The sequence below is a fragment of the Crinia signifera genome, chromosome 19, assembly GCF_055691185.1.
Source record: "Crinia signifera chromosome 19, ASM5569118v1, whole genome shotgun sequence".
Taxonomy (NCBI): domain Eukaryota; kingdom Metazoa; phylum Chordata; class Amphibia; order Anura; family Myobatrachidae; genus Crinia; species Crinia signifera.
In genome coordinates, this window is record NC_139226.1 from 11,852,069 (window position 1) to 11,866,257 (window position 14,189).

The window sequence follows — 14,189 nt, forward strand, 5'->3', positions numbered from 1 at the left end:
AAATATTCATTCAGTGGAAAAGTACTCATTTAAATAATAATTAATAGGCATGCAAGCATAATTACAATATAAGACGTTACAAATGATTTTATTATGCACTTATCATATAATACTGTAGTGTATTATTGTTGCAATGAATAAAATGTTTCTTTAATTTACGATATTTTCTTTCTTCAATTTATTTGTGTCCTACTTTTCATTGTAAAAAAGTTGGTCACCTTATTTAAGCCGCTCTGCACCAGTATTTGTGTTTCTACTGAAATCCATGTTCGTCACTGGAAACAAGGGGGCAGATTTATTAAGCTCTTGTGGTCTATCCCTATATGGCAGTTGGTATGTGAATGAGGAAATAGGAGGATACGTTATTGTTAACCAGTTCCTGGACACTGAATCAGTGCAGCAGCAGCAGAAGCTGGAAACCCCTGTTCTGCAGGTAGGTGACCAGGGCCCCCCCGCCCACTGTGGCCTCTGCTTGTTATATTACTAAAGTGTGTATGATGCAGCTCCCTATTAGCATTGTGTTATACTGTAAGTGTACTCTATCCTCTGTATCCCAAGTGTGTTGATTCTGGACATAGATTTTGACGGCCCCTACTTTTACGCTGATCAACAACATGTTGAGTCTCCAGGTGTGGACACGCTATACAAGTTTTTTTAGTCTTAAGGCCTGACGGACGTACGGGCAAAAGTTTAATCTTCTGCAGTTCTCACGAGTTTTGGAAAGTGAAAGTGTTTTTTATTTAATAGGCCTTTAAGGGTCTGCTTAAGGGAGCCTGTTTATTATGTTGTATTCAGTGCTGTCGAGAGGGGGGGGGGGGGGGGGAGTGGATACTTTTTACTTATGCCTGAGTCTGATGGATTGTCCCGTGCCCCTGTGTTCCCCCCCCCCCCCCTGCTGCAGAGACCGGGCAGTGGGAGCGCGCGAACAGGCTTGGCTGGTGTTTAACACGCCACAGCACAAATCAGCTCGGAAGTAATGTTCAAACCATTAACCAATTACCCAAAGTGTATGTTGTTTATTGCATTCAATTAACTCATTTTCTTCTCCAATTACACTACAAATTAACCCTTCACAAACACAACACTGGTATCTAAATACCTGAGAAGATAGACGTGTGTAATGTGATTACAACATCATGGTTGTGTTTGCATGCAAGTATGACACAGGTTGACCTGTTGTAACTGTGTGTACTATTGTCCTAACATGACAAGCGTACTTGTGCGATAAGGTTGGAGCTACAGAATTGGCACATAATAGCAAGGGCCGCCACTAGAAATTTTGGGGCCCGGGACTCACTTAGCCCGGGATCGCCGACCCCCACACGCACCAAGTTAGTGTGGTGATAAGGGATCCCCAGTACCTCCCTGGCACAGCACCAGGAACTATAAAGCATATATATACCCTATATACACATAAGAACATAGGTTATGAGTCTCTCACCAGCTTCATTGTCCCTGCACATTACAGCCTCCCAACACAGCAACAGCAGTCACCATGATGTTCCTTCCCGGCACTGCACGGCATGCCGGGACTCGTAGTTCCCCCACAGCCTGTCATGACGTCACAATGACATTCCCCCCACCGCAGTCTATCCCCAATCAGATGGAGGCAGTCCCGTTGCGTTCCCCCGCGGTGCACCCCGGGAGATGTAGTCCTGGCCGGCCGCTCCCCCCTCACGCTCCCCGAGGAGCAGCCGGCGGTGTCTGGAACTACAACTCTCAGAGTCCCCGCGGCCTCCTTGGCTGACTGAGAGCTGCGCCGCGGCTGTTGAGCGTCAACATGGCGTCCGGGAGGCGGCAGACAAAGGCAACTGAGGCTGGGATGTGAGCGGCGGGGAGGACGCCGGGGGGGAATCGCAGCAGACTTGCCGGGTGAGGGACACTGGGTGCGGGGGTAGGGGGGCTGTGGGCAGCTGCCCGGAAACCTCCAGAGGCCGGGGCCCGGGACAACTGTACCCAGGGCACCCCCCTGTCAGCGGCCCTGGTAATAGCAGATAAGAATACTGCTGCATTTGTGGATAAAAACTAAGAGATATATAAGAGATATGAACGCAGGGAAGTGTAAATGGTTAAACTGCAAAGTGTGCTTCTGTGTTACTGCCATGTAGTTAGTTAATTGATTAATGAGAGAAACGTCTATGCTTCATGGGTGTATATTGTGCAGCTGAAAGTAATTTAGCTATTGTGCATGTTGATTGCCCGAGTGAATGTGGGCCCGCTAAGGCGGCTGGGCTGCGAAGCGTAAGAGTTGCTTTTTTTCAAGCGTGTGTTTTTCAGCTGAAATGGTCCGAGCGCTCGCTCATTCGAGTGAGGCCGCCGCCCAGCACTTGTTGTCACCACCCATGTACTGTTTATGCCCCGGTTGCCGCCCAGTTTTGCCACCGCGCCCATCAATACGCACATATTACGCCTATTTTGCCCGAGCATGCTCGGCAGGGTATTTCTGTTCACTGGGTCACATCCGTGCTGGGGTGACAGAACCTGCACATGCGCATAGTGAGCGTTACACATGCGCAGTAGGCTAAGAAACGCGCTCCAAACGAATTTGTATCCAAGCAAGTCAACCAGAATAAGGGCCACAACCCCTTCCATTGTCCATGCCCCTCCCATTGACCACACCCTTTTATATACCAAGGCCCAGCAGTACTTTCAGTGGCTCTGTTTGTATACAGAACGTCATAAGCTTTCCAACAACATATCACAATGCTAGAAAACAACAGAAATAGCCCGACCTTGGGCCTTATTCTAGTTCACTCTTTCTGACAAAATCCTTCTTAGATGGACAAAACCATGTGCACTGCAGGTGGGGCAGATGTAAAATGTGCAGAGAGAATTAGATTTGTGTGGGTTATTTTGTTTCTGTGCAGGGTAAATACTGACTGCTTTATTTTTACATTGCAATATAGATCTCACTTTGAAGTAAAACCCCACCCAAATCTAACTCTCTCTGCACATGTTACATCTGCCCCACCTGCAGTGCACATGGTTTTGCCCATCTAAGAAGGATTTTGTCAGAAAGAGTGAACTAGAATAAGGCCCCTTATGACAGCGCCCTTACCGGGCCAAATAATCCCATCTTTGAACTCACATTGGGGGTTATTCTGATCGGTGCGGCCAAACGTGCGTACGTTCCATATTAGCGTACGCTCTCCGTACGCGGCCGTTGAGGTTAAGTCCACCCACAAATCTGCCGCATACGTACGGCCAAAAACAACGTCGAAGGGGAGTGGCGTACAATTGAGCGTACGCCAACGTACACGGACGGATCAGCCCTTAGACTCCGACAACTGGCGTACAACAGAGCGTACGCCCCTGTTTACGGACGTCTCTCGTCCGTCTTCCCACCGACTTCTTGCGGCTATCTGAGCGTACGCCACCGTGCACGGATGGGTCTCTATTGTTTTCAATGGAAAACTCAGCGTATGTCACCGCTCGTGAGAGTGAGCGTACGTCCGTGCACGCTGGCATACCCTTCACATATATGGACCTGCAAATCTTGCCTTTCAACTATGATTAAGGCAATTAAATGAATTATTCTAATTGTTATTCAATTATTGTTTTATATTACCTCAATTGTCTACCTTAATGAACACCCTAATAAAAATACATTTTAACCCTCCTTACATGTATATTTATTATGTTCTAATGTTGCATTTTAATCACTATCTATGTGTCCCCACATTGCTGTTACTTTTAGATCAACTTATGTTGATGTTACAGTGAAAACGTTGACACATGTCGACTTGTGTAGATTGAGTGTGCTACTGTGTAAAGTCTATGAAAGCACGTAGTGAATGTGTATAACTGTTTAACAAATACCTACCTTAGCATATATAAGCAGGTCTTAAAAAGATTCTTATCTTAAATTAAACAAACCTTTAAATGTAGAGAAGTATAGAAACATAAGCTTCCAATGTGTTTGCGTGATGTGTGTGGCTTGCAGGTAGTGAAATCATGGTTTGGACTTAATAGGCTGCAGCATTGCTTATTACATTCAGGTGTATGTGTTTGGTAGTAATCAGCGTAAATTAGCAAACCCAGGCGTCCGCTGTCATGCGGTATCTGTAGGGGTGGTCTGAGGTGGCGGTTGGCGGCCGCCTGTTTTGTGTCCGAAATGAACGGTGCTTTAGCCGATCGTGCGGTAGTAGCACCGTTCATTTTTTGTGCACACCCCCGTGTAGCCCATGTTTACGCCCATTTTCCCTCATTATTTCGGCCGCTCCCCTCAACACGCCCCTATGCCGCCCCCAATGACCGTACTCTCACGTACAGGGTTTTTCGCACGGAGAGACCCGTCCGTAAGCGTTGTGGAGTGTTCGCGCCTGCGCATTGGAGATGGTACGCATGCGCAGATCATTAAAAACCCCGGAACGTACGCGTACGGCCCAGCCGCACGAACCAGAATAAGGCCCATTGTCCCTTAAAATGATAATGTAGTGTGCCAAGTGTGAAGTTGATTTGTTAAAGCATTCTAAAGTTATCGTGGAACATCCGCACACACACACACACACACACACACACACACACACACACACACAGGCACACAGGCACATCGTTACATAATTATATATGTAGATATACACGATAATGGTATTATAGTGCATATCGTCTACTATGGGACTCCTGTTATCTATACATGCAGTCAATTTTTTTACTATCTCGCCAGCAACAGAATGCTCAAGTAAATGACCGCTGAACGATATGGTTTAGTGTGTATGCACTACACCAGTGGTTCTCAAACTGTGGGTCCCAACCAATGTTCCCTCTAATTTTACAAAGTCTGTGTGCGGCTAAAGATTTTGGCTGTGCAACTTTGGAAGGAAATTAAAATTTTTGTTAGTCACTTATATATAACTGGAAAATGACGTTCAGCATTTGTGTTAACTTTACTTCAAAATTATATTAAACATTTGGTACTCTTTACCTAGAAGGGCGCCAGCGATTGAAATCGCGGGCGTCGGGGGGTAAAATCGCGGTCATCGCGGGCATCGCGGGTAAATCGCGGGTACATAAAAATCTGCTGCCCGCGATGACCGCGATTTTCCCATAGGGAACAATGTTAAAAAGGCTGATTGACCGCGATTTTCATGTAAAATGCCTCAATGCCCGCGATTTTGCCATAGGAATCAATGTTAAATGGGCTACAGAGCCCAAATAGGCACAATTAACCCTTAAATGTCCCCCCAAATTTTTAACGCCACCCCACGATCCACGCCAACCCGAAGCGTGGCGAGCGGAGCGAGCCCGCGAGGGGCGGCGGTACGCGTCCTCCGACCTTTTCATGCCCTACTATTAACGTTGGCGTGGAGTTGAGAATAGAATAGTGTGGCGAGCGCAGCGAGCCACCGAGCCCGAAGCGTGGCGAGCGCACGCGGATACCTTCACAGGTAAACGCGTCCCTTCGCGGACTTCACAGGTGTCCGCGTGGCCACGGACACCTGTGAAGCCCGTGAGGGGACGCGTTTACCTGTGAAGGTATCCGCGTCCCCTCGCGGGGCTCGCTGCGCTTGCCACGCTTCGGGCTCGGTGGCTCGCTGCGCTCGCCACACTATTCTATTCTCAACTCCACGCCGACGTTAATAGTAGGGCATGAAAAGGTCGGAGGACGCGTACCGCCGCCCCTCGCGGGCTCGCTGCGCTCGCCACGCTTCGGGTTGGCGTGGATCGTGGGGTGGCGTTAAAAATTTGGGGGGACATTTAAGGGTTAATTGTGCCTATTTGGGCTCTGTAGCCCATTTAACATTGATTCCTATGGCCAAATCGGGTCCATTAACAGTAAAATCGCGTCGGTCGGGCCATTTAACATTGATTCCTATGGGAAATCGGGTGCATCGCGTCGCGGGCATCGCGGGTACATTTATGGCTGGCCGCGACGCGACCGACGCGATTTCCATGTTTAACATGGGTTTCAATGGGAAATCGCGGGCATCGCGTCGGTCGCGTCGCGGCCAGACATAAATGTACCCGCGATCACCACGACGGGCGCCCTTCTAGGTAAAGAGTACCAAACATTTAAACATTCAAAACACAGCACACAATGTAGTTAATGGGTGAAACACACATTAATTGAGTCCAGAACTGCAAAAAGGGACCACTGCTGCTTTGTGCGCTCTTATAATGTCTGTGCGCACGCTCGGCGAGTTGTGTGCGCGCGCACGTGCGCACAGCTTAGAGGGAACACTGGTCCCAACCCCAAAGTGGGTCCCGACCACCTCAGCATGGGGTCACGACTATGTTGCTATTCATCAGGCTAATGTGTCTGTGGAGGGTGGACAGGGTATAACTCATTAAGTAAACACCCACTGCTTCCCTCTTCCATACCCCTGTCACCCTTTTCCATCCCCCCATTACCCACTGCCTCCCTGTCACAATAGCGGTCACTTCACTTCACTGACCACACATGTGGCGGCCATTCAGTAGTAACTTGCTGGGGTCCTGTAATCATTTTTATTGTCTGACGGGGTCCCAGAGCAAAGTAGTTTGAGCACCCCTGCCCTTCACATTTGTCTAGGAGCATAAGCAGTACCGGAGCAAAATAATTAACAATATCGTATAGAATAACTGCACCTTCAGGGTAAAATCCTGTTTGCAGAGGGATACGGCCACTAGCTCTGTGCACAGGTGCCGGACGGCTCCCCGACAGCCGGGATTCCGACAATCATTCCTCCGACGTCGGAATCCCGACTGCTCCCTCGTAGGGGTCCACGACCCCCACAGAGGGAGAATAAAATAGGCCACCGTGCCCGCAGCGTGGTGAGTACAGCGAGCCCACAAGGGGCTTCATTGCGCTCACCACGCTGTGCAGTCGGGATTCCGACGTCTGACTAGTGACTGTCGGAATCCCGACCGTCGGGGATTTATACCAAACCCCTGTGCACATCTTCTGTTTGCTGTATTAGTCATCTGGACAGTATCAGATATATAACATGAAACAGCAAATTTCAAACCAGGTACATATTTTGTATCTATTTATGTAGCCATTTCAATTATGGATCTAAATCACGGATGAGGAAACTACAGCCCTCCGGCTGTTGTTGAACTACACATACCAGCATCAGTGGTGTAGCTAGGTGCCACGGTGCCAGGAACAAGGGCATGTTCCCCCCCTTCCGACACAGAGTGGCAAGGAACGGCTAAGGCCATGGCCTATGTTCTTGACCAGTGGTTCAGCTTCCCACGATGATCAAAGTCCTCCTCCTCCTCCTCCCCACCCTCTAGAAAATGTATGAGAGTTAAGCTGTCAATGAAAAACACAGCAAACTCTGCCTTCTAAAGACGTTTTTTTTTTCTGTCTAGACTTTTTTACATATTACTGTTTTAGAAGATATTGAAGCAAAATTCATGTAGTGCTTCACAAAAAGACAAACTTGAGAATTATGATGCATATCATTCAGTTTTATGAAGACGACAAATGAAATGTGCAGAGTACTCTGAAACAGAACAGTCAGAAGGAAGCCTGTAGACCAGTGGTAGCCAACCCTAGCCCTCGAGAGCTACCAACAGTTCACATTTTCCAGACAACCTAGCTGCTGCACAGCTGCACTCATTAATCACTGACACATTTTAAAAGATACACAGATGGAGCTAATTAGCTCACTTGTGATTCTGTGAGGAGACCTGCAAAACATGCACTGTTGGTAGCTCTCGAGGACTAGGGTTGGCTACCCCAGCTGTAGACAAAGGGCTTATAGACCAGATTTAGAATAGAGCCTTTATATGCAGATTCACTGGCACACCCCATATACTAAAGGGGATATAATAAGGAAGGGGTACGTCTGGCCAGTAGGTTCCGCTCCTTTGTAGCTCTTGCATTCATAGGTGCCGATTTATGTTTTTGCTAGTGGGTGCTCAAGCCAAAAATATAGGGGAGTGGCTTCATGGGGAAGGGGCGTGGCCACAAAATAATACAATATATATATATATATATATATATATATATATATATATATATATATATATATCTGTAGAGGAAAAACAGCACTCCCAAAAATCTTTACACAACTGCTGGGGTGTCCATGTAACTCAGACCACAATCCAAAGAGGCCATATCTATCCAAGGAGATAAAGAGCGCACTCACCAGACTTGAATTAAAACTTCAAACTTTTATTTGATCCATTAAAAATTCCACAAGGCAAGGTCGACGTTTCGGGTCATCGCATGACCCTTTTTCAAGACAACAGACGCCTGGATCCCTGAAGCAGTGTGACAGACACTATCCCCTCTCCAACTCATATACCATGGGACACCTCCCCCTAAGTTAACATCCACCAATCACAGTTAGTAGTCATAAATCAGACTCACCTGTTGCTCTTTATATCAGGTGCATTCATGTTATTCACAGCCTTGTTACCTGGCGTGCGTTCCATATAGTCGGAAGAAGCTGTTATGCTTACTTCCTATCAGCGCATGTAATGCGTGTCACTAGATTTAGTGCATATGATAGGCTTACTATCGCTGACGCGCACAGCGAGCGTCACCGGGTTTTAAATCACAAGTCTCACAGCGTCTACATCACCGCGGTGATTGGACCATGCTAGGTCACGTGGACATGATCCGGCCTGTTTGTGTATTCCACAATGCTAGGCAACGGCCACCACGTTACTCCTATAGGTCTGTATGTAGTCACATGGGCGCAACATCAGGACTGTGCTATTGGTCAATTGTCATTGGTGTCAAATGATGCATGTAGCTGTCATCCAATTAGGAGCGCAATATAGCGCTGTCAAAATATTAGGATTCCAAGGGATACTTGTCAGATTTAGGAGGATAGTGTCGACACATTCAGCAATAATACACAAATTTATTAACAATAAAAATTAAAAAAGGAGAGGCGGTGTCAAACGGATCATCAGTCGACAGTGCAGAAACTGCATGTCGACCAGGCGATCAGTGGACACCAACTCACCTCAGACGCACATCAGTCTATAAATTCATATCTACTGGAACAGATTGTAGCTAGCTTATACAGCCTAGTGGTCCTGTAGACCGAACAGTGGTTATCATAAGCAAAGCATTCATAGAGCAAATGTTTAGACATCATAAGAAAATCATTAATAAAAAACTTCTTTGCAAAAACTTTTTGAAAAAAATCCCTGGAAAAAATTCCTTATAATAAAGATTATTCTTGTGTGAAAAATTCTTTGAATTGATGGGCACCAACTTTTATGGAAGAGAAAATTTTCAAAGAAAGGGGGACTCCTTTAAGTTCATTACTGATAATCAGTCAAATTCAAGTCTCATCAATCTTCTCAGAAAACTCAGTCCATGAGTCATATTGATGCACAAAGATTTTTGTCAGAGAAACATAGCCAAAGAATTCTTCTCATTCTTTGTCACACTGCTTCAGGGATCCAGGCGTCTGTTGTCTTGAAAAAGGGTCATGCGATGACCCGAAACGTCGACCTTGCCTTGTGGAATTTTTAATGGATCAAATAAAAGTTTGAAGTTTTAATTCAAGTCTGGTGAGTGCGCTCTTTATCTCCTTGGATATATATATATATATATATATATATATATATATGGAATAATGAGCGTCACTCCGGAGGGCTTAGTTCAGAAGTCATAATCTTTTATAAAGTAGTCAAAGCAGGATACATGTACATGAAGTCGACGTTTCAATACAAAGCTGTATTTTTATCAAGACCACATGTTCCTGAGATAGAGGTTCTATCTCAGGAACATGTGGTCTTGATAAAAATACAGCTTTGTATTGAAACGTCGACTTCATGTACATGTATCCTGCTTTGACTACTTTATAAAAGATTATGACTTCTGAACTAAGCCCTCCGGAGTGACGCTCATTATTCCTTTCCTGTTCTACACCAGAGAAATATATATATATATATATATATATATACATACAGAGCCAGATTAAGGTCTAAATGGGCCTGGAGCTGAAAATGATCAAGGGCCTATTATGCGCAATAATAGGGGTTGCGACCAGCGCCTAATAATGTGTGGGGATGTGACCAGTGTTCTGGTTGGGTGGTCTGCTCATGGGTGTGTCTCTATTTGTGTAAATACTTTCAACTAATTATATATGCCTGGAAAAGGCACGGGGCTTGCATAAGAAAAATGCAGGTAGTTATATTGGACCGGTGCCCTCCAAAGGTACACCCGCAGGACGCCGATGTCCTAAGATACTTGCGGGGTGAGGCGGCACTCCAGTCATAAAAAAATACTGAAAACCGAAACTTGGTAGACAACATCTCAGCACCTTTTATGTGGTCACCTAAATTTACCACACCATATACCCCTTATACAAATCATGCAACACAATAGTAACTTATACTGTACTTGCTTCTTACACATTATGCCACATGGAATGAGACAAAATTCACACCGACTGAGCAACAATTCACACTATGGCACACAGATTAAGGCAAAATTCACATTTTGCCACATGGATTGAGCCAAAATACACACTATACCGGGCATGTCCAAACAGTGGCCCTCCAGCTGTTGTGAAACAGCGGAGGCAGAGCGGGTACCACAGAAGCCGGGAGCAGCGTGTCTTGAAAAGCAGATGCCGGGGTGGACGCCACAGGACAGGTGAGTAGGATTTCCTTCCCCAGGTACCCATTTGGATTACTACGGATCCAGGACCCCGGACTCTTCAGCCCTGGAGCCCCGGACCCGGACCAGCCCCGGAACCAAGCCACCGGACCGGACCCAGGGACCTACCTACGGGATCAAGATAGGTAAGTATCAGTGTGTTTGTGTAATGTATGTATGTATTAAACTTTTATTTTTCATATGTGTCAGTGTGTATTTATTTAACTATTTTTTTTTCTGTGGAACTACAAGTACCAGCGGGCCCTTTAATGCCCCGCATGCTGAAACTTGTGGTTCTCCAAGTCCCAGCATGCAGGGGAGGCTTGCTGGGACTCATAGTTCCACAGGAAAAAACAATAGTTTTTATTCTATTTTTTTACACCATTCCATCAGCCCGATGCCCACCGCCCAGGGGCATCGGGGACAGTACCAGGCTTCAGCCTGGTCAGGTATGTCCTGGATGGGGGGGGACCCCTTCATTGGGGGGGTCCCCACTCCCCCAGGGCCCCTGGCCAGGCTGACTGGTCAGTAGGGATGAATATTTTGGCCGCGGGAACTTATATCATAAGTGTCCCCCGGCTGTGGCATTACCCTGCTGGCTGGTTGTGCCTGGGACTGGTTCTTGAAATACGGGGGACCCCTAGTCATTTTGTCCCCCGTATTTTGGGAACCAGCCCCGGACCTGGAGCCTGGGGCTGGTTTTAAAAAATCAGCAAAGCCCTATTTGTCGGGTTTCCTGATTTTTTAATCCTTCAGCCTGGTGCTGGTTACGGCTGTGGGGGGGACCCCACGCCGGTTTTTTTTTTTAGTCAAAGCTAGAACGCCCACATGGGCATTCCAGCTTTGGCAGTATAGTCGCAAGGATGGCAGCATATCGGTCGGACGTGCGTACACACTGCACTTTTGTTCCGATATGGGGCCGTCCTGTCGGATGAAAATTAAACAGCAAAGAACCGTCGACCGACCGAGTATGGACGGTCAAGACAGTTTTTTGCCGTTTATCGGTCGGTAGGGACAGTGTACACACCTATACAATTGAATGGCTGTCCGACCCAGAACGGAAGAACGGCCCGACAATTGTATATATGTGTACCCAGCTTAAGTCTTAAGAACTCCTCCAGCGGTGAGATACAGCATCTTAAATAAATGCATTTATTTACACAAACATTATCACCCCAATAGAGGGACTTTACTCTCGCCAGTTGTACAAATTGTGATGTTCCCCTAGCTGCTGCGCTATAGAATAGAATAGAATCAACTTTATTGGCCATGTATGCTTGCGCACACTAGGAATTTTTTGTGGATTACAGTGCAGCATCAAGCAGGGATGAAAAGGGGGGGAGGGAGACATTACATATATTACATAAAGACATTACAAGCATTTAATTTCTAGCTACGACTATGGTGGTCAGGTCGCCAAGTAGGGACACGTTGTTTGGCTGTTGATATTGGGATTGCATTCGCTTTGATTGGATTGTTCAGGTGATGGACGGCTAACGGAAAGAAGCTTCTTGCGGATCTGGACGTTTTTACGGGGATGGACCTGAACCGTCTTCTGGATGGAAGGATGTCGAACAGGTTGTGACCAGGATGCAGCTTGTCCTTCGCGATCTTCTCAGCACGTTTCCTTACCCTGGATGAGAACAGGTCCCTTATCGGGGGGAGGTCGGTCCCTATGATCCTTTCTGCAGTCTTCACTACCCTCTGCAGTTTTTATTTGTCGTTCTCGCTTGCGCCACCGTACCAGATTGTGATAGAGGAACATAAGACAGACTCCACGATGGCGGTGTAGAATACGCACAGCAGCTCCTGTGGGATGTTGAATTTCCTGAGTTGCCTCAGGAAGAACAGGCGCTGTTGGGCCTTTTTGATGCTTGTGGTTATGTTTAATCCCCATCTTAGGTCACTGGACATGGTTGTCCCTAGGAATTTGAAGGAATCAACCCGCGACACCACTGCGTTGGCTATTGTTAGCGGGGCTAGTGCATTTGGTTTTTTCCTGTAGTCGACCACCATCTCAACTGTTTTGGTGGGGTTTAGATCGAGGTTGTTGCTGCTGCACCACTGTGTGAGCTTCTCCACTGCATGCCTGTACGCGGTCTTATCACCAATTATCAGGTTATTTTTACGCTAATCAAATTTTAATCTTTTTTTTTTATTTCTTAATGAAATGTCTTACATTGTCTGTATGTATAGACAATCTTGCTATATCATTGATAATAATATTATTGTTTTAAATAGAAATACAACTAGCGCTGTTTTTACATACTCACTGCCTGTTCAAATAGCCTGACAGGACTCACTGTCTGTCACTGGAGTCAGATCATATGCCGGGCGGGCGCTGGGTGGTCCCGCTCCTGCCAACCTACTCCAAGAGCCTCTGCTTGTTGGGGTAAGCTGCCTTCTCGCACTGTGACGGGCGCACTGTGTGATCGCGCACGGTGGAGGGAGATGGAGGGGGGAGGTTGGCGCCGCCGGCGCTGGCATGAGGACGCGTAAGAATGCACACTGCGCAGGCCGTGGACTGACTGCAGGGCGGAAGTGTGCTTACTGTATGGCAGTGGGTATGATGACATTGAGCAGCAGCAATACGGCGGCCCAGCAGCGGCCAGCGGGACTCGGGCAGTCCGTGGATGCTCAAGCCCTTGAGCACCCACAGAATCGGTGCCTATGCTTCCATTCATTGGCTTCTCTTTTCTACCCGGGTAAGAAACCCTTGGCCATTGACAGTGTATTGCTTCCTCTCGCCTAACTTGCTATAAAACAGAAAGTTCCTGAAGTTCTTTTGGAAGCTCAGAGCAGATCTCACTGCTGCCCAAATCATCCCCTGCTCCTTAGCTATATGTATTTTAATACCCATCAACCAATAATGTAAAATCAGCTAACATGGCATCCAACATTGCCAGGCACAGTGCCAAGAGGTGTAAGACTTCCAGAGCCAATTCTTTCAGCAAATGTGTAGACATTGGACGATCAAGCCATATATTGGGGTTATCCTTTATTAAAGTTTGCTTGTAAGTCAGGAATGAAACTTGTGAAGATGACATGTTGAGACGTCCATGGAGTCACAAGTTCAGTCCCACTGCACCTAAGCTCATGACTTTGTGGCTCTGTAGATGTCAACTTGCAGGACCAAGCATAGGCTGAAACTGGTCTATCACAACATAGTCTGTATCTTCATCCTCAACCCTAGGTTACTAGGCATGGAGGTGTGGTGTGAAGTGGAGACCACCATGTGACAGTGCTGCAGGGGAGGCCGCATCTGACTGTGTGACCATGTTACAGTTACCAGGCCTGGAGGTGCGAGTGAGGTGGAGACCACGGTGTGACAGTGCTGCAGGGGAGGCTGTGTCTGACTGCGTGACCATGTTACAGTTACCAGGCCTGGAGGTGTGTGTGAGGTGGAGACCACCATGTGACAGTGCTGCAGGGGAGGCCGCATCTGACTGTGTGACCATGTTACAGTTACCAGGCCTGGAGGTGTGTGTGAGGTGGAGACCACCGTGTGACAGTGCTGCAGGGGAGGCTGTGTCTGACTGCGTGACCATGTTACAGTTACTAGGCATGGAGGTGTGAGTGAGGTGGAGACCACCATGTGACAGTGCTGCAGGGGAGGCCGCATCTGACTGTGTGA

General features: G+C 47.1%; 1 protein-coding gene across 1 annotated transcript in view; it reads left to right on the forward strand.

The window, feature by feature from the left end:
* The first annotated feature begins 384 nt into the window (after window positions 1-384).
* Window positions 385-14,189, forward strand: part of LOC146042121 (uncharacterized) — a 65,373-nt gene continuing 51,568 nt past the window's right edge. The window contains exon 1 of the mRNA XM_083162041.1: window positions 385-433. The gene's annotated coding sequence lies outside the window, so the exon portion shown is untranslated. The remainder of the gene's footprint in view (window positions 434-14,189) is intronic.